Below are 22,351 nucleotides of genomic sequence, written 5' to 3'. Positions count from 1 at the left end.
TAAGAAAATGTCATTTTTCATTCCTTCCATGCAGAGTTTCCTCACTGTTTCAGATCTCATTTCCCCTTACCACCTAGCAAAAAATGTCTTTCTCAAATAAGCTCTAGTTCAAAGTTTCAGAGATACGTATTTTGTTTGCACGTTTTCTGGTTTTTACTCCATTTTGGTTCCAGACATCCAAGAGGTTTTGATATAACTGTGGAATGGAAAAAAACATCTGGACTAGAAAAGCGTTGCAGGACATAATCAAATGCTGGTGAAAGTAATACCAAAGCATCTGATATTCATCAAATGTAAATTTAGTAAAGGTAATTAAAAGGAGCACATAAAAGTGAAAGAGGAAAGGTGGATCACAGGATAATCCCATGGAACAGTTTTTTTTAAATGATTTGTTTTTTTCCAGGTTTGAGAAACTGGCATTATGAACGTTCATGTCTGTCTTAGAATATTCTGCTGTAACTTGCACTTCATTTCACACTACTCAGTATTCTAATCTGCTTTTGGTCTGAAATCTATTGGTACATGAGTGCTTCACACAACAGGCCTGTGCCAGACTTTTAACAGTATGTAGCATTTAAAGATGAACCTATTTGGTTACCTAACAATGCAGTAAAGTGTTTTGTGAGACTGACCCAGAACACCTCTGCCTATAATTGCCATTGACATAAATTACCCCGCTCCAGTGACAAGACAAGAGGTGATGGGCAGAAATTGAAACATTGGAGATTCTCTCTGAACCTCACAAAACACTTTTTTCCTATGAGGGTGACTGAGCACAAGCACAGGTTGCCCAGAGAGGTTGTGGAGTCTCCATCCTTGGAGATATTCAAAAGCTGTCTGGACGTGGTCCTGGGTAGCTGGCTCTAGGTGGCCCTGCTTAAGAAGGGTGGTTGGACCAGATGATGTCCTGAGGTGTCTTCCAACCTCAACCCTTCTATGATTCTCTTGAGTTCAAATTTTAGAAGTACATGCTTTTAGTTCTGGTGGTTCCTGTATCAATTTCCAGCCACACTCAGGGTTAGTGAGTGAACCAAACTGAACACTTGGAAGCAAACGTATCAGTATTCTTCCAGCCCATTTTCATGGCATCGCTGATTTTTGTAAGGTCTAAAAAACTCTCAGACAAACAAGGGATTAATTTTCTGCCTACTTGGTGAGATGCCTCTCCAAATATTGGCAGAAAAACTGTTTTCCAGAGTAACTTTCCAGAATAATTGTATTCTTTTATCCTTCTAATCACTTGCTTATACGTGTCAGCACAATATCCCATGGACAGAAATTTTCACTTCCTCTTATCTTTTCTTCGTCAAAAAGAGAGCTAGACTTTTGATCTCTGGCACAGGTTCTGCAATATGTCCATTCAGTTCTTCGCCAAAGACTTCCTATGTGACATAGGTTATGTTGCTTTATTCAAGAAATAATCCACCAAGCTCCCACTGCTTGCAGTGCATCTGAGGAGTTTTAGGACTTAACGTTTGTGTCTCATTTCCTCATTTGTGAAATATAGCTAAAAATACTTTCCTTTGGCTGCCCTTCATGCAGCTTCTCCTTCTAGAAAATAATCTCTTTGTGGTAGACACAGTCTCTTGCTATATATTTGATGGTGTTTAGCACAATAAGTCATTCATCTTGGCTGGGAAGCCTCTGAGAGCTATCGCTGTCCAACGGCAGAAGTAAGGAGGAACGCCATTTACACCTCTGGGGTTTCTTATATGGAAGTTGGAATATTTCACCAAAACTGCAGCAGATCAAAATTCAATAGTATATTTCTTCTGAGGGAAGAAAAATCTGCACATATTTCATCCTGAGGTTTGTGGGTCTGGGCAAGGGGTTACATTTTTGAAAAATAAAAGCTTAGGGAAAAATGAACTGGCCTCAACAAATACAAGTAATACTAGAAAGTGTAATAGTTAATGAGACTAACAGCTGAAATGGCTCACTTTTTTTGCAATACAGGCCTGTAATGTTACAAACTATCTCCAAAACCTGATCTTCCACATAACAGTGGAATCTAACACTGCTCTGCAGCAGTTTGTCACAAATTCCAGAAGAATGCTGTCTGCACGCGCCCTGATATTTTGCACTGCTTGGTGAAAGCAATTCCCTTGAAGAGCAAAGGAAAAAGAAAATGAGCAGTGGGTCCCACAACTCATCTCAAGTTTCCTTTGGTGACTGTCTTCCATTTCTTTTTCATAAAGTCTTTGACAAGCAGCAGAAGTTATAAGATTTTCATTTCCTAGAACATTTCTTGTTGGGCTAAATACTAAGGGGTTTTTTTTTCCCCTGTTTAGATATTATTTCTTTTTTAAGACAGATGTACAGCACAACTGGAGAAGAGATTCATGACCTACTTTCCCAAATTTAATATTGAACTTTGTGTAATTTCTGATTCAGTCAGGGAGTTCTTCCCATTAGAAATCTCCTTGGGCCAGTTTATGTTAGCTTTCCCATAGCACAATAGCGAGGCAAGGTATAACTCAGGTTAAGAAGGAAATCCTGTCATCATCCTTGAGGAGTAGGAGATTGCTGAGTGTTGGTGAACAGGTTTCTGTACCTTCAGTAAATAAATAAAATCCAAATTAAAACAGAGACAGTCTCCTTTGTCAGTCATTTGCTGAAGGGAGTCCATGTACATTGCTCAGTCAGGACTAAGAAAATAGTATTTAAACAACAGAATGTGTCAAAAATGGGGAGTTGTGGGAAAAGGCCATGGGAATCCACTCCACATTAGAAACAGTTAGGACAATTAGACACCAAGACTAACCTTTTTATATGTAACGCTGACTAACCTTCCTTGCTTTCAGTAGCATTTCATCACTTGTGGACCAAGGGGATGTCTGATGGAGACCACAGCATCCCAACAATTTAGCTGTTCTGTTTAAGAACATCCCCCAGCCAGAGCCGTCCATCAGATCGCTGGGCGGCAGCAGTGACATTTCGGTAGACGTGTTTAATTACGTGGGTGAAGTAGGCCCATCATCAATAGCGCTGACATTTCGAAGAGCTATCACCTCAGGATAAGCCAGCTCTAAAACTAATCTCTTTTCTGTCCTTCTCCATCTGCCCTGATAAATAAAGCTGCCTGAGTCATACTTTTAAAGAGAGGCGGTACCTAAAGAGAGGTGCACAGCACAGAGGAGTCCATCTGAGAGCCCATAAGCAGCCCATGCCCACTGCGACCCTTAGCAGGTTATGTGAAGTTGGGCTCTGCACATTTCTTTCAGAGCCTAACTTCAGCTGTGGTTGCCCAAATACCTTCAGAAAACACAAGGGAGAAAGGGAAAGGATGGTCCCACAGTTCAAAATGCTTGAATCTGCTTTAATTAGCTAGCAGACAAAAGTTAATCCAAACAAAAGCAGTTACATTGGCCAGGACGATGTGCAAAAGCAGGTAGGTTCTGTCTCACTTGCCTATGCACGCCCTGGCTGGTAATGCCACTTGGTCAGCAGCCCAGCGTAGCTGCCACTGTGGAGAAGGGAGGCTCATGCTTGTGCTTTTCCACTGCTGCGGACTCAGACCGGTGCTGTCAGCCAGAGCGAAAAGTCAAATCTCAGGCTCTGATGAATCAATAAATGTCCTGTTAGAATTAAAAATGGGAGCTGCCTTAAGGAAATAATGCAAAAGCAAAAAGAAGTCAAAGCAGCATGCTAGGGATTTGCAGATGCAGGATGCAACTGTCTTTGCTTCAAACACAGAGCAACTCAGATCTCAACATTCTACAGGATATAAGTGGGAGTCTGTCACTTCTCACAGGGTCATAAAAAGCGTTCAATTGTCTTATTTAACATTTTTACTCTTCTTTACTGTTGTGTTTACTGGCATACAGTATCTCAAAAAGGAAATGGATTTCTTTTTATTGTCTGCTCCAAAGCAGGAGCCATAGGGACTTTGGGGGAGTCCATTTACCCACAGGATCTCAGGGCCAGCAGGGCTCTGCTGACAGCTGTAACAGCAGTGGAAAGAGGGGTACGAAAAAGGGAGCCCCCAGAAAAATGTTGTTTTGGAGACAAGGTGCAAACAGGAGCGGGGCAGAGATGCTGCAGCCTGTGCATCAGAGTTCATCCCTTCTGGGGGGTCTGTCAATAACTGAGGATCTCCAGGCTACAACAGGACCCTGACCAGCTGCTGACATGTCTTATAGCATGCTGAATGGGGCACACAAGCACTGGGAACTGAAGTCGCTTCACTCCACAGTCTTTCTTCTTTCTTCCTTCTTGGTTGCTCTTCTTGGATACCAGTGATGGGCACAAACAGGGCAGCAGACAAAGCTCAAGCGTTACACCCAGCTTTGTCCTCCACTGTTGCCTCCACCAGAGCTTTTGCTGACTGCTGAAATTCAGTTGGTGCATTGCAAGCATTCCATTAGACTTTTGAACCAATATTTTGAAAGATAAAAATCATAACATTTCATCTGAGAGCTACTGAAATAGAACAGATCACTATTTAAAAAAAACAAAACAAAACCCAAGCCTTAAAAGGTTCATCTTCTGCGAAATGTTGCTCAAGGCATGAAGTAATGCTTTAATAATTAAAATAATTTCTTAATAATTTAAAAAAATTGGCAAAATCTATCGTATTTATTTTATTCACTGTAGGAGACAGTTACATTTAAGGGAATTTTTCTTCTCTGTTTAAGTTGTTCCCACAGGGTAAATCAGGGCTACACCCTGAAAGCTGAGGGCATATTTCCTGATTATGGCCATACAAAACCAAAAAGGCTCTTCTGTAGTGTTCCCAGGGCAGTTGTCCTGAGCTGAGCCATTGCTAGAATGTTTTCCAAACTATTCAACCATACCAATTTGCTACAACCTACAAATCGATTTTATTTTTATTTATTTTGGGGGAGATGAAGAAAGTTATTACTTTTAGCCACTGGACCTGACTCATGCTCACCTAAACAGCTTCTCAGCCCCGGTCCTCTGCCTCTGACTCAGTGATCCCCGCAGGGCAGGCCGAGATGGCTGCAGCCAGGCTGTGTGGAAACAGGCTTTTCACAACGAACGTGCGCTGCTGGCTTACGCAAGCACTCATATATCTGCTTAGGCCTAATGAAAATACACTCAGGAGAACTTTCCTACGGACATTTGTTGTTCTTATGTTGCTTCCGTCCACACTGACTTCACACCAAATTCAACCAACAGCTTTCAATTGCTTTTAAGTACTTCTTTTGAACCTAAAATGTTGGGTGGAAATAGCTGCTAATTTTGAGTCTTATAACACCCAGCTCCATGTTACAAGTACATTTCTACATGCTTTTTATATCACCCTTGTGATGTGTCATTTCTTCTTTTTTTTTCAGAACCTCAGGTGACTGGCCAAAGTACAAAAATTGCTGAAGGGCATTTTCTATCACACTTTAGGTAGCTGCACACAAAACTGATGGAAAATTAACTTTCTAGGGTGAGCTGAGTTTAATTCCTAATTTGCTGAAAACGAGGAAAAATTTAAGACACTTTGGCCTTGAAAAACTTGGAAGGATCTTGTAAGAGAACAAGAAATTTTCTGACAAACCTCATAGTAACAAACTTTCCTACAGCTTGTTCAGTGCATGAATAAATTTTTTGATCCTCTTTCAAAAGTGAACAGAAATGTGTGAACATCCACACTTTTTTAAAATTACAAATTAGAAATCAAAATTACATTGGTGAGGACTTTTTATGCAGGACAATTTTGGCACAGTCTGTTTTGATTAGGTGCGATGTGCCCTGAGGAGCACCGTGATTTGTTTAGATGGTGTTAACAGTAACAAGCCTACATAGTAAGGAGGGAAGGATATTTGGGGAATCAAGTCCAAGGAGAACAGGAAGAAATACTCGGACAGACTGAGCACAAAATAGGCTGGCCATTACGTCTCTCAAGCTGCTGAGGACACTTCTTCACCTCTCTGCTTTTCCACGGCTCTCCAAGCTCCTGATGTGATGTGCTACAGAAGGACCTGCTTGTATCTTCTGTGCCGAGCTGGAGACCTAGCTGCTCTGTCTTCCCATTGTCCTTTTAAGCCTCTAGAGAAGAATTCTGAACTGAAATCTGTCTCCTAGTTTCCTGAGATCACAATATTTCTTTTTAACATTTTTGTTGCCTCATTGTTAGTTTCCCTGATCACTCTTAGATCAATTCTCTCATTCTCTTTCAGCCACCTTGAAAGACTTCTCCTGCCTCCCTCATTCTCTTGCATCTCTTCCTACCTTAATATAAAATACAGAAATTTAGGATGGAAGTCTTTTTTTTTTTTCTCCATCTCCATATCTTGCTTCCTAATTTATCCCAGGCTACATCTAACAGATTGCTCAAGAGTCGATCTACATCAAACCTTCATTAAGCAAAATGATGATCAGAGCAGTTGCTCTCCAGCAAGCAACAAACATCTTGTCTGTTCTTTATACTGTTCTAACCTAGCTCGTTGCAGTGCTGACTTCTTCAGGTACAAAGGCAGGTACTGCATTCACACAGGACATCTGTATCTCATGGGCTCATGAGACACCATGAGCATTTGTCTCATGGATATTACAACCTTGTTAGCTCCTCTCATTCAATATTTTATTTAGGGGCATGATGGATTTTGCAAACCCAAACCTTTTGCCACTGACTTTGTTTTTTATTCCAGCTGTGGGTTAACCCAGTCAGCAGCTAAGCACCACACTGCCACTCTCTCATTCCCCCCAAAGCATGATGGGGGAGAGAATGGGAGGAGTAAAAGTGAGAAAACTCATGCGTTGACATACAGAGTGTTTAATAGGTAAAGCAAAAGCCACGCATGCAAACAAACCAAAAGAAGAAATTCATTCAATGCTTCCCATCAGCATCAGCCATCCCCAGCAAAGCAGAGCTCCATCACGTGTAACGGTGACCTGGGGAGACAAACGCCATCACTCTGAACATCCTCCCCTCCCCCAGTTCCTTCCTCTTCCCCAGATTTATATGCTGAGCATGATGTCATACGGTGTGGAATATCCCTGCGGTCAGCTGGGGTCAGCTGTCCCAGCTGTGTTCCTTCCCAGCTTCTCGTGCACCCCAAGCCCACTCGCTGGTCGGGTGGTGTGAGAAGCAGAAAAGGCCTTGACACTGTCAAACACTGTTCAGCAATAACAAAAACATCCCTGTACTATCAACACTGATTTCAGCACAAATCCAAAACACAGACCCATGCTAGCTACTATGAAGAAAATTAACTCTATCCCAGCCAAAACCAGCACACTTCTGCTCTCAGTACATCGCTTAAACTTTAGGGCAACAGTGTTGATCATAGTGACTAAATGATTTAAATCACTGTTGACACTGTCACTTTTACATCATTATAAATACCTTGGCTCCAAAGGATTCAGGCTGTGAGATGAACTCCGATAAATCTTTTCCTTAATATTGTCAGGGCTTGAAATGGAAATGTCTGCAGTAAGGAAAAGACAGAATTGTTAAGGTGTCATACTTATCTCTTTGAAATAAATGGTGAGTTTTTTAATCTTTGCCATCAGGAATGATAAATGTTTCTGCAGTTGCTTATTATAGTGCTGCACTGAAGATCTCCTGGATTCTCCCTCGGCTTGTGCAGAATTATTAGGGTAGAGCAATGAGGAGTACTTTGTGTTTTGATGTACAGAGTTAAAATCCGTGGTAAATAAATCTTTGTTTGCCCTGCCATCACTGTCCTGAGTCTCTGCAGGTGTAGGGGAAGTTTCTCATTGAAACCAAGACCACTTCACATTACGCTGACAGGGAAAAGTGTTCTTAAAGTAGGATTAAATTATATCTAAACTCCCTCTGAGCGGTACTTTTTTTATATACTCTGAAACAGCTTAAGGTGGCCTCAGTGCAACTGACGACGAGATTCAAAGAAATACGGAGTCAATAAAAAGAAATACCATTTTTCATTTTTGCTGTGGATGTTTGTGTCTTTCCATACAGTGTTTTAGTATTTGTGAGTGATTTTTAGTAGAAATCAATGAACATTAGTAACGATGAAGTAATATAAGAAGCTGCATTTCATAGAATCATTTTTATGGGCAAAATATCAATGTGTTGGCTCACAGGATTCACAGCACAGGGCAGTGCTAGAGAGGAAAGGAGCTATAAACCATTCAACCTCACTCCTCTCACATAATCTACCCAGAAATCTAAACGCAGACCTCTGACAGCTTTAAAATGGAGCAAAATACCTTCAGCAGTCTCACAAAACCGAGGGAAATGTCACATCTAAACAGAAACCATAAAAAAGAGGAAATAAAGCACAAAAGAAGCTGGGCATCTGGTGGGTATTTTAATAGCAGGATAGAAAAGATGAGAACTAGGCAGTATTTCACATCAGCTTAAAGAAGCAGGGACACATGAAATGGCACTGGCTTCCAGCCCCTGCCATGGGCGAGGGAGCTCCAGGGACTCCCAGCATCACCAGCGCCGGCCCTGGGGGCATCTCCCCTTCGCTTGGAGAAGGGTGGCCTCGGTTCCTTCAACCCCTCAGACAGGCTTTCTCCAGTGTTTCTCACCTTGCCAAAGCTTCCCTCTGTAAGGGAATTAGAGACACAAGGCTCCCTGGGGCAAGCATCAAGTCTGCCATCTGCCTTTTTGTCTAAGACAAGATAAGATATATAAGATATATAAGCCAGTATTTGCTAAAACATGCATGCAAACACCAGCTAGGACGGACAGAATGTATGGGTCTTATAGCTGTCGTGAATTGCCTGGGACTGTAAAAGGCTTTTTTTTGCTTCCTGGTGTTCAGAACCTGCAAGATACTGTGTAGTAAAATGTACCACTGTGGCAACATCATCTGACCTTCTAAAGAACACATGTCCGAGAGACTAATTAAGAGAGATGTTTGAATTACTGTTCCTTGCAGGAGTGTGGTGCAAATCCTACGCCACAGAACCTGAAAACTTGTTGTCTAAACGAGTTAAGAGTCATAACCATGACTGGAATTTAAACACCTCATTTCTAACATCTATGTGCCAATGAGCCCAACCCTGGCAGCTGACACAGGCATCAAGCCTGTTGTAAGAAATGTCTCTGTATATGAAGCCAGGTAACAGACAAAACAGTGGAAAGTTGTATTCAAGAGTGTATAATCCTAGGGAATTTTGTACCAGTGAAACATGCTACAAAAGGCTTCCTCTATGCAAGTTCACCAAGCCCTAGACACAACAGGCAGCTTCCAGATTAATTCTTGCTTCCTTCAGCAGTTCCCAGTTGCAATCTGGAGAAAATTCTGGCTTCCACCTTGCCTCACCCCTTACTCCAGCAGTATTTCCACAGCAGTTAGTGCAGACAGGTGCCATACTCCTTAACATGAAGAAGGTACATTAGTACCTTGCTATACTGTGAGGAAATATTTCATTACAAGCAAGTAAAATATTCTGCTAAATTGTTTTGTTACCCGAAGTCTTTTAAGAAAAATATCCCAAACCTCAAAACAAGACATTAAAATAAATATGCAATGTAGCTTCTAAAAAAGAAAAAAAAAGAAAAAAAAAGAAGGAGAGGGGAAATTAAATGTTACTGACTTTATTGAATGTCTCTATTCAAATATCTTGTATAAGCAGACTTGTCACTTCAATCAGATAAAACCCACCAGGGAAGGTGGTAATTATTTGTATTACTTCTTGACAGCTATAAAAAAGCTAAAATGTTACTGTGCAAATTCTGTCTGAACTATTTAAACAATTGAAAAATGTGATTTAACAGCTAAAACAAACTTGATTCAGGCTGATCCCTCATCGACATGTGTGAGATGAGCTCAGCTCGTTCTTTGTACAGGGAATAGAAATTAACTGCACAGTGTCCTCACCTAGCATGTTTAAAACCGTATAACAAATAAACCCCTCAGAAGACCTTGTATTTCCACAATGTGAACAGTAGCTCATGGCCATTTCTATACTGAGGCACAGGCTGCCCTAAAACCTCACTTGACAGTAGCTACAGTGGGATTTTTCCTGGCAAATTCCCAGAGAGCTTTAGCAGCTGGATGGATGAGACTGCCTTGCACAGGCAGAGGACGCCAGGAAAAGCAGGAATGAGGTTTTGCAATATTGTTAGCATTGTCAGGTCTACTCCGAGAAAACAACGTGTCAAGGAGACAGGCTTGAAGGGTTTAAAACTCCACGCCAGGACTGGTGGCAGACCCTGGGTTGTGGGCCCTCAGAAGAGCCGTGGAGCTGGCTTGCTGGCACACCCGCAAAGCCAGCATGGGAGAGGTTTTGCAAACCCATCTCCAGGTTTTCAACCACCAAGTGAAATTCCAGGGCAGTGAGGTCAGAAGATTTAATCCAGTCTAGCCCTGGGGAAAGCCCTAGGCTAGCTATTACCCACAGGAAACCCTTGCATTAAGGGTTTTTTTCTTAAGTGCTAGCCTGCCTCACACCTTCGGTACTCAAGTTGAGGATTAGGACAATTCCAGGCAGCACAGTGACTTCCAACAACAAAATCTGTATGTCCGGCATGGAAATGACACAAATGCTGTTATCAGAAATTTGGTTCTGCTGATGGGTTGCAGTGTTAATAAGCTAGCGTTACATGGATCGTGTTAAGGAATTCTTCCCTCTTTCTACATGTTCTGGGTCTCTGCTGTGCTTTTCCTTGCTTTGTCTTTATATCAATACCACAGAGAGCGGTTTTACAGTTTTGATACTCCTAGATATCCCAGACTTGCCTGAAAACACCAAAAAAACTAGGAATTGCCATTAAGAAATCTGAATAGCTGAAAAATTAAATGAGTCGCTCCACAGGCAGTGGGATTAATAAAGCCTGGCTCTCTAAAGATTTGTCTTATTTCCTTTAAGCTCTTTGCTTCTGTCAATAATTTGGGTTCCAGCATGTCCCTTACGTGACTCCCATGGCACAAGGGAAAGCCTGAAAATGCTTGCTAGCTGGACCACCAAGACTAGGCACTTTGCTACCTGGACCAAGAACTCAATTTCAGTTTCTATGCCAGACAGGCCATGTCTTTGTTTTCAGCCATTCCTTCATCCTCACTGGGGCTAGAAATATATCTTAAACATCAGAACTGTGATTCCTGTACTTCTACTGACTTCCTACTTGCTTCCACCTACCTCTAAGGACTGCAATATCAAAAAGGTCAGGAAATAACTGCAAAACTTAGAAATCTTTCATCTGAGCTCTCCTTTTTCAAGCAGAAGAAGGGTTAGTTAGACCTGACACTCCAAGCATTCTCTATTCTTGTGTCTTTGCTGTCACATTTTGGAAATCCATCTCTACCTGCAAGCAGCTCTGTCACTGCTGAACTGAGGGCCTGAAACTCAGTTCCTATAACCTAAACTCAGCAGCACGAAGAGAAAATAGTCTCTGTAGGCAAGGGTACTGTCCTCCCCACATCCCCATCAAGGGGATATTTGAGGTTTATTCACCTTTCTCACTACCTCGTGGTCTAATGTAATAGTCCCGAAAGATGCTCACCAAAGACACAAAAGGAACCATATTGAAGAAAAGAAGCGGTTGAGGGTTATTTCAAATTGGTGTAGGCAGGTGCCTTTTTTAGAGGCTCACAAAGAGAGAAGATGATCCTGGAGTAAGCCTTATGCGTCAGGCGCTTAGCAGAACAGAAGAAAGCCCACTGAAATACTAAGTTTCCCTGTGACTAACGAAGGCTTACTGCTCTTTGAAGACCAGCAGCTTGACTAGGAGGTGCATCTGTTAGTAAATGCTCCTGCCTGCCTGGAGAAGCCCCATGAGCTTCTGGCAGGGGCTGACGTAAGGACTACTGGAGCTGATTGGCCTACATGAGCAGAAAACTGAAGTGTTGGGGTTTTTTTTCTCTCTGCTGGCAAATGTTATCTTTAAATATCTATAAATTCCTACTGACAGTCAGCCTGGTGCAACAGGGACAGATTCTGTGTCAAGTTCTGTCAGTGCACTGCAATGAACCTGGCCTATTTTGGAAGTTTTCTTTTCATCATTTTTTCATTTTTCAGCCTCCAGCCAGATGCTTGTAACTCTGACATCTTCCTACCAACCCTCCACCACCTTTATGTCTATTAGATCTGTGCTTTTTGATGTGCTATCTATTTCTTGCAAATGTTCCAGTATGTTTGCTGCTTCTAATGACTTGCCTTTCTCTTTTGAACAACTTCTTCCTCATGTTGATTTCCTGGAGTACTTATCATTTATTGATGGATAGTTAATTATCACCAGGCAATAGATCTTGCTCAGCTCCCTGAAATCAGCAGCTGACATTTCGTGTGCTTCACTACCAACGATCTTTCACAGTCACAGATATTCTTTGCAGCAGGTAATACATGAACCTGCATTTAATCACACCGAATGAGTCAAGGATTCTTCCTTGTCTTTGGTTAAATCTCTGCCTATCTCAAAAAGTCCTAATCAGTTTCCAGGTTTGTCTCTATTTATCGAGTGATTGATTGCAGGCACCAACTCGCTTCTACCGACAAAACATTTTACCATACCATCAAATTACTGATCACAGTTTAGTTTTGCTGTGTGGTTACAAGTAGTCATCAAAATTATCTATTGGCTCTTCCTGGAGGCATAAACATCAAATCCTCTTGCTCTTCTCCTCTAATGTGTTCATTTTTAATATATAGCCCTTCTGTCTCTTCTCCATGTGGAAATCCAAGCCTAATGTGGACCCCAGACTCTGCACTTGGCCCAAGCAAAGTGTGATGTAGAATTGGAGGCTGGAGAGGTAGTGGGCAATCTCAGGGTCTTTTTAAGACCACTGATGCACCCCTGTGGCTGTGCGGCGTTTCTTCTGCCCGCAAAACCCAGGCCACCCCCTCCAGGCCTACATGGTGTTTTCCAGAAGATCCACGTTTACACAGATTTCCTCACTGTGCGACGTCTCCCCAAAGGTCTAGGGGGTCGCCCCGACCCTCACTGTGAAGCAGGGCCCTCTGACACACCAGTAAGAGAGAGGTCGCTCTCTTCAGCCTGGCTGTCTCCTGTGCGCAAAAGCACAGATAGATTTGAGCCACCCCAGACAGAGCCACAGTCAGTGAGGCAGAGTTTGGTGCTTAGTTGAGACAAACACATGCAAACAACCATACAACTTCCCAGCCTACGCCTTCACCCATTGTAACGCACGCGCAAGTCATATACCATGAAGCTATCTTTGCTGCTCTGAACAAATATTTTGATCAATTTTCTTTCTTTCCTTTAGCAGAGGAGCTTACTCTGCTATCAAAATGCAGGGTGAGATGTCTAGGTGATAGATTCCAGAATGGTAGAAGTTGAACACCTTGCAAAGCTGGACACAAGATGCTGTCAAAATGTATTTTACGGTTGAAGATGATTAACACCAATTTATGGATCCTATTGTGAGCTTGAGAAATAAAGATGGGAATATTGATGCTGATATCTGCTTTTTCGTAAAGCCGTGTCTGAGTTTGGCTGCCATTCCACAGTCACTGCATGTGATGGAAGAGCTTACCAAACCAAATCTGAGGTCATCAGGAGAAATGCCATTGCTCTGATACCAGCTGGGATAGTCACTACGGTTTTAAAACACTGTGAAAGTTCCCTGAGTGAATCAACTGATAACAGATAGGACATTACTCATAGTTTTACACTTGGCAATTGAACTGGTGTTTAATGCGCTGTATATTTGCTTTACTCCTCTTTGCTGGTGTCCTAGATTCAGTGCACAGGACAATTTTTTAGATAAGAATTTGTCCTATGACTTTGCAGCACTGCTCCCTTCCAATGCAAGATTGATCTTACCAGGGGAAGTATATGTGTTGCTTCCGATTAATGACCCTAGGCCTACTGCACTGAGAAAGCAGTGGTGAATATACAAAACTTATGACTGTTAATGAATATGAAAAGCTTGATTAATCTTAAGAAGATGTTGTTTAGACTTAACGATTCAGATTTTATTTTCTTTCTCTGTTACGGCATTGATACGGCACAGCTACTTCACTTGCTGTTAAAGATCTCTCACCCGGACTTTCCACAGCTCAGTGTTGTATGTCTGCATTTGTACTTGCAGCAGCTGCGTGTGAAACACTACCATATGAGATTAGTCCTACATTTTGCTCTTACTACAGGTGGCTGTGACTGTCAAGTCACAGGTGAAGTTTCTGTCCCTCGACACATGACCTGAGCCTGCTCTCTTTGAACTTGGAGGAAGATTTGCCTTCTGCTGAATTGAAAGGCTTTACTTAGGATAATAGCACCAGGGCTGGCCTCTAACATATGAAAGCTCCATCCAGCTACAGCAAAGTACCTCTCCAAGATTTGAGGATGTCCTTCACTTCTTTGTTGCCAGTTCTTCCCCGTCTTTCAACTAAAGTGTTTGTTATATATGTCACACCTCAGGTTTCATGCACTAGCAGATGTTAAGAAGATTGATTCAAGCTTCTACTCTCTGTTTCATATTTAACACAGCCCTCTCCTTTGATCTGTATGTTCACATGGAGTCTGGATCTTTCTGGTTCTATCTGTTCATCTATGTACCTAATTTGCTCCCCTTTCCCACTCAGCCAATGCTTTTCTCCAAACCTTTGCAGCCCGTCCCGTTGATTGTCAGAGCCACCTTCTCTTCTCAGACTTTTACAGCAACAACCCAGACTCCCTGAGGTTCACTTAACATGCTGTTAAGATTGTCCTAGGACTTGCTCCTGTGACAATATCGTCCCTGCTTTAGTTCCCACTCTTCAAACATAGTCGTTGAGGAGGAGCCTTTAAAGGCTGCCCAACTTCTTTCTGCCATGTTTGATTGTGCCAGTCCACACCTGCCCTGAGCCACAACGCTCTGCCACCTTCAGTGCCTCCCTTGTCTATGCCCCCCACAGGTATCTTAACATTTTATCTCCTGCATCCTCTACTGTTCTCAGTCAGTACCTACTGTTGCCACCTCCTGTCCTTCAGCTCCCTCTTAAACACACACGTACTTTAAAGGACAGAAAAAAACATTACTTATCTACTAGAAAGGTCCTTTAAAGGGATCTCAAGCTGTAGACAGGGTGCATTGGCCTCCCCTCACCAGCCAGAGTCATACTCTGGGTTCTGCCATATCCAGTGGGTAAGGAGGGGTGTTGATTTCTTGTTGAAAAAGTCTCTTTTAGGCACATGTCAGAGAATGGTGGGATGAATTATCCTCCATAGCATTGCCTGTCAATTGCGATTGTTACAACTAGCTTAAGCTAAATACTTAGCTTTTAGGGGTCTGAAACTGCAGCTCGTCTTCAACCTACTGCCTTGCCAATGCGCTCTACGCATGCGTATTGTTTTAGAGAGGCCCTTCCTGGAGTGAGCACCACTGCTCACCTTTCTTTTTGTGCCTGCTGGGATCAGGGGTGTCAGCAGGAGGATAGCTGCAGGCTGCTTCCCTCTCTCTCTATGCCTATGAATGGGGAGAAAGGTCATGGACCAGCTCCCGTCTGTGAGCTCGGTGAAAGCAGCACCCTTGGCACCTGGTAATTAACATTGGATAAACAAGCAGGGTCATTTTACCCTTCACTCAAAAACCCATGCCCTGAATGCCACACCACTAGGGGAAATTAGCTTCTGTAGGACAGCAGTGGAAATTGCTCTTCTTGCCAACACACATGAGGGTAGCCGCAGCAGTGAGGGGAGCAAAGGAGGAACTGAAATTCCAATACACAGCCGCTCCTATGGGTCACTCTGCCTGACCCAGAATAGCTAAATGGAGCAGATTGCGCAATGGTAGTATAACCTACAGGGTACATACATTTGACTCCACATCACTGCATCTTGTCAGCGGTGAATTTAAAGTGAGCTCCATTTACTGGATTTCCCTTAAGATTGAAAGGTGCTGACCTCCTTGGTCAAGGAAGGGAAGCAAAATTAGTTCATGCCATAGTTCCGGATGAAGGGATAAAAATAACTTGAGAGGGGTTTTTAATGAATTCCACTACAACATTTTATACACATTATGCTCTTTTTTTTCCACAAACCAAATGATAGTTCTCTAGTCAGAGAAAGAAAACTCTTTGAAAAAAACCAAAAAAATGACTCATGAATGATAAAGCTGATGATTTAGAAGAAAATAACTTCACACCCTGCCTTTCAATACACAATAGGGAGACCACAAAGTTCCTAGACAGGATTTCTTCTGTCACACATTTCATCAGTCAGAGCACCCATAGTATCATTTGTGATCAAAAGATTTCTGGGCAAAACCAAACTCTCGGGTTTGACTGGAATTTTCAATGTACAACCAATAACAGGGTTTTATACTAAAATAAATATATATGTGCAGAGACATATACAAAGCAAATCTATAAAAATGTACACACATTTATCTCTGATATCCAGACTAAATCCCATCTGAAGGTTTGTAATTTATTTTACAGGGGAAATGAATCACAAAACGTAAGCTCATGCATCGAGTATGATATTTGCAAAGAACAGGAAAGCTGCAGGCCTTATCTAGCTAAACAGTTAAAGATGTGCTTAAATGCCACACGGAATGGGGACTTTTTTTTAACTTTTAATCACTGCAATAGAATAGAAAGCCTTTACTTAAAAAAATAAGGTAGTGAAAAGTGTTTCTCAGTATACTGAGCTAACAGCGTCTCCCCTCCACTAAAAGATCACATCTTCTGCATTTCTTCACCCACTCAGAGTCCTTCCAGCTATTCTGCACATATGCTCCTTCACCCTTGGAGTGTCACCTACTGAAAAATTATGTATTGTCTTTCTTAAAAATGGCAAGTGTACATAAACAAAAAAACAATGAGCAGATGCCTTTAAAATCCACTTCTGATTTTCCACCTGCTCTGACATAAAGCGTCTGTAAGACTTCAGCACTTCCTGTTTCCACAAATAATTTTGATGTTGAACTCAAGATAGTAAAACTCTCATTGGATTTCACAAAGTCCTGTTCTTTTCAGCCACAGCTGTGACTGAGTCCCTGTTAATGAGCTCCATCACTAATCAGTTTGTAGGTTTGTGGGATCCTGTTTCAGCAATTTCAGAACAGTTTGACTTGCCAGCCACTCCTTGCCCACCTCCGCTTCCCTATTTCTTTCCTTAATATCAGTCATCACTATTTTCACTGTCCACAGCACTTGTGTGCGTGCGTCTTGGTACATGGTTGTCTGAGTAATTTTTAAGTTAAATTCAGTTCTCTTGGCTAGACAATGATTTTCAACAGTGTGCACCTTTCCTAGTAATGTGAAACTGAGGTTTGAGAAGTGTGGAAAAATTCGCTGAGGATATGTGCTTGTTTGGTTTCAAAGTTCGGGAAAAATGTTTTCTTTTAGGTTGTTCCTCACTTCATGCGGTTGTGCCACACCAAGGTGGGCACCATGCACATTTTCACCTCATAACCACCATCCTGAAGAATTGCCATCAGACTCATTGAAAGATGAGAGACGTACATACAATCTATCTGACAAACCATCAATGTGACTGATAAGCTGATCTTGCCTGCCCATTTTTTTCAGACTGCTTTTATCACACTTTATGCTGCAGGAAAAGAGCTGTTTCAATAATAAATCAGAACAAATAAAACTTTTCAGCCATGAAAACCAGACTGGACCCTTGCGCTGAAATAAAGTAAAATGATTTAGGTACAACAAAATCCAGTCTTCCACTGACACAGGAGGCATGGATAAGACAATCCTGTATAGATCCCTTCAAACAAACTGAGGCCGAGATTTATGCATCAAGTTTTGAGGGCTCAGGTCTTGAGATATTAAAGAACGATCCCCTCCACAGTTTAGAAATTACTTCTTCACATGACAGCAAGACCTGTCCCTGAAATTTCAATCTTCATTCCAAAAACTGCCCTTTCCAAATGCATATAGCACACTGGAGAAAGTTATGAATTTATTTAAAATCCAAGTTGCAGATGAAAAAACAAGATCCTGTCTGCTTACAGCAATTAAAGAGAGCATGATATACTTTTTCAGAGGTAGACAGTTATCCTCAATGTCCTGGCTAAATAAGTAGTTATATTCTGTCCACCTGACTTCCCTGTAGGCCTTCAAATTAAAACAATGCTTAATCTCCTCCAATTTGTGAAGCAGTATGCCCGAGTTCCAGCCAGAAGACTTTATATTTCTGCAGTAGATGAACTAATTACCATTATCCCCAGCACCTGCATAATCTGAAGTAAAAATATCTCTGCCTCTCCTGTGTCTCCACCTTCTGGGGTCCCAGATGGGAAAAATATTTCTTAACTCTAGAAAAGTCTTTCAAGTCCTATCACATTGACATTCTTCTCTTTCACTTTTCCCTCACTCCTAATTTTCAGACAGAGGTTTCTAACTATTTTATTATTTATCTGAAGACAAAAGACATTTTAAAATCCTGAGCGCTGGCAGAATGGCTTTTTCTATGACCATTTGATTGCCCCCCATCATACAGTAATTGTGCCGACGGGCCACAGCCACCCTCCTACCCTCCCCTGGGCTCTCTGTGAGGAGCAGGGTGGAGAATGTACCTGTAGCTGCTGATTTCACAGCATGCCTGTGACCTTCTCCAGAAACACAGATGTGAGGTGAAGGTTGATGTTAGCTCAGTGCAGCTGTGGACCGAATGTTCTTGTTTGATAAGGGCTAATTGCTTACAAAACTCAGCCCTGGTCAGAAGAAGCAACATAGTTTTGTTCCAGAATCACATGGGGAGGGTCGGGGGAATGACCTGGTCATCAGAAGTGTGCCTTCTGCCTTACGGGCATTAATGTCCCCTCCATATCACAGCTGTAGGATTAGTTACCCTTTTTTCTCGTGTCTGCATGTATGCTCTCAGGAACAGCCTTACATTTATGCCATCCATGCCTAATTGCCTAATTGCATAATTCCCCTCCTCTTACATGAGGATCAAATTACAACTTTCCATGTATGCCAACTGCTTTTACCCCTTGGCAAGTTTGGCGGTTTCCCTTTGAGAATCAGCAACCAGCGGTATAGAGCAGCCAGCCAAAATCATGGAAACAACAGTATTTATTATTCATACAGCAACAGGAACACAACGCTGAAGAAAAAAATAGTTCAAAGTAGCAGCGGTTTGCGTGCAAGTATAACTCAGCCACTACCCGGACATCAGTGATGGCAACCAAGAGAGTGCCATCTTAACCAACGACCCCAGGGTGCCCCTGACTCTGTCTCCAACCTTCAGAGGGACTGAAGTGTCCAAGCATCCGAGTAACGCTTGAAAATGGGACTCGGACATATCTGAATCACCAAGGAATATTCTACCCAACTGCAAGCCAGACTAATGATTTATGCCTTTAATGAAGGCGCAGAGTATGAGCACACATGCCTACCCTCCTTCCACTTGTTCTGCCTGATCAAAGTTAACGAAGTTTAACGAACTTTGTCCTCTTTTAATTAGTGATTTTGTACATGATTGGGTGGTTCTAGACTAAAGTTTTCTCTTTCAAAACAGGCTAAACTACAGATCTCTGATTCAGTTCTCCTTGTTTCTTCCATATTAGCAGAAAAGAGATTTTTGTCCCCATAAATAATGCAATTTTTTCCCAGAAGACACTGCTTTGACGCCGTGTTGACTAAAAATTCCCTATGCAGTTTTGAGACTGTTAGCAACCATTGACTGTGGCACTGCTTTGTCAAGAACAGAGCTGTCTTTCTGTCAGTCATTTTTCTACTATCCTAGTGCCTCAATGTTAGCACAATTTTTTCCCTGGTATTGCAAATTGCTGAATCTTAAAAAAATTAATTGCATATACACTAGTGATCACTTCCATAGATGGGACCTAAGGCAAAACACACAGATGAAACACTATGCTCCTTCTTCTGACATTTTCTGGAGAATGCTATCCATGCAATTGCAAATAAAATCACCAGGACCAGCTGCTCATTTTATCTGTGCCCTTCCAGTTAGACCAGCTATTAAAGTCTCCTTACTCTAAAGTTTTCTCAGTTCAGACAAAATCTCTGCAGAGCAGAGCTGTTCAGACAATATTAACAATTTATTCCACGGCTGTTATACATATTTGTATATTATATCATATAATTATTACATCTAATAGACAATAAATAAATATATTATTATATATTATAATTATTATATACAGGTACATAATAGATATTGTATATAAGTATATAATATATAGACTATCTATATTATATATCTGTATATAATATATATACAGGCAACTTGCATAGTCTTCCTTTTTGCTGCTCAATCACTGCTACATTCATGTTCACAGGACTTTTTTTTTCATTCACTCACCCTTAGAAGATAATGTAGACACATCTGCAAATGTGGTAAAGGCTGAAGTGGTACCGTTGTGTGCTAGAGATCCTCTCAGTTCTTCGACTCAGATGTAGAACGGGTGCAGCTCTGGGTGCAGGAAGCACCTCTGTTGCCATTGGAAAAGAAAGTAAAGAACCATGGGCATCAGGATTCAGAGAATACAAGCAGAATAACTTTTAACTCCAGTAGACTTTAGTGTCTGAAACTTCTGCTCATTTTTAATAAAATGGTTCTCCTGAAGAATTGCCCAAGCTACTGGTGGGGAAACCTAGGTCTGCTACCTGATACCTGACCTGTCAGCATTGAACAAGAATTGAAGCTTAGCAAAGAAAGTAAGGTATCTCAGCTAGACCACCACAGAGTCAGGTGAAATCTTAACCTAGACATCCTACCCTGTCAGAAGCTACCCTAATAACTCAAAATACAAGATTTAATTCATCATCTCACTTAATACTGGACCCATAATGCATAATAAGGGATCTAAGTTTTTTAGATATTATTTTTTTCCTAAATCCATATATTATTCATCAATACTCATAGTATGAAGGCTCATTGGAAGAGATGGATTCCATGTGAAGGAAAAATGTTACATTTTTTCTGCAGCAGAGCGCTGCATTCATATCTCACTGCTCCCCGCTAAAATAATATTCACTGAGTGTAAAGGTCTTTGTGAAATGTTTATTGAGAAAGAACGTACCCTACTTGTAATTTCTAAGGCAAAATGTGTAGCCTGGTTTAAAGCATTTTGAAAACGAGTATGAAAAGTTAACCTCATATGCCACCTCTGAGCCGTTCCTCTGTTATTCCAGTCAAGATAATTTACAAAACAAGTACTTGCCGTGGGAGACTGAAGCATGATATTACTTTGTGCGAATGCATTATAATAGTCAAGTATTTAATCACTTTTCAATTCTTGTAAAACAAAGAACATTTTCCAGCGTTGTCTGAACTGCTCTCTCTGTAGTCAATGGGTGTTCAACTCCTTTACACAGGAGAATTGAGTTCACCACCCTGGATAATGAAGACCTACTGTATTTTAGACTATAACTCCTCAGGTGATTGAATATTATCTGCTTCACAGAAAAATACAAGTAAAATGAGCTCTTCACCTGTAAATAATTTGGTTATAAACGAGAAAGCTAATGTATTTCTTAGGTAACAGTCTCAGCTCTGCTGCATGGTGCACTGATTCCCCCTAGCCAGTTCTGGAATTCATATCAGCCACCCCAAAAAGGGAAGGTTAGTGAGGATTTTTGTGAAAAGTCGCTTTACTAAACTGAGCATGGAAATTCACATGAAGAGTTTGGTGCAGAACACGGCCTGACTGCATTTTCTTCTCCCCAGCACAATAGGAAGAAAGGCAGCACTGGAATAATCTTCTTTGTCATCTCAAAATAGCTCTTCTTTGTTTCTCACCCTCACCTCCCAGAGTTAATCCATAAGCTCTGAGAGCTCTGTAAATGCTCTCATAGGCTTTAGCAGACTTTGGTTTACATTTATAATACAAAATTAAGGGTTTAGATTATGTTTTATTGATAGAATATCCACAATACAAAAAAAAGCAATGGACATCAAAGTAATCAACTAATCCTTTTATCCAGAGTCGTTCAGATCAATCATTAAAACACCACCAGGTTCTGACAGATGCCACCATGACAGATTTCTTTCCCTCCATGTTCTTTTCATTGCCTCAGATTTTCTGAATTGGGTCATAATTGCATTTGGGCTTTCAATGGCATGTAGTCAAACTACCTCATTATGAATGATAATTTCCTGAAAATAATTGAAAACCAATCCATATTTCTAATCTGTGGCAGGTTCTTTGCTAGCACAGTATCCTTTTGTTGTTGTTGCCACTGACATACAATACGTGATCAAGGAAAATGTCTGGTTCCCATGGCTATCTGCCCAACACTGTCCTCCTTAAATAACTAGTATCACCTAACCAGATTTGGAATGTTTCCAATCATTTACTTGTAATGCCGCTTCTTGCCTGCCACCATTTCGTAAGGCAGCTCTTTGGCATTTGCAGCCTCCCCTTGTTAGCACTCAGCCTGTAGAGAGCCCACCCCATGGTGTATTGCATCCTGATGAGGCGTCCCAAAAATCTTTCGTAAAGTCCATTGAACAGCGTGGGCCGTCTCTGTGCTGCCACACGCCTGAAGCACCACCATAATGCAGCTTATGCTTGAACTGTCG

This window comes from Opisthocomus hoazin, chromosome 1 (genome assembly GCF_030867145.1).
Source record: "Opisthocomus hoazin isolate bOpiHoa1 chromosome 1, bOpiHoa1.hap1, whole genome shotgun sequence".
NCBI lineage: Eukaryota > Metazoa > Chordata > Aves > Opisthocomiformes > Opisthocomidae > Opisthocomus > Opisthocomus hoazin.
Note: the sequence above shows the minus strand (reverse complement) of the source record.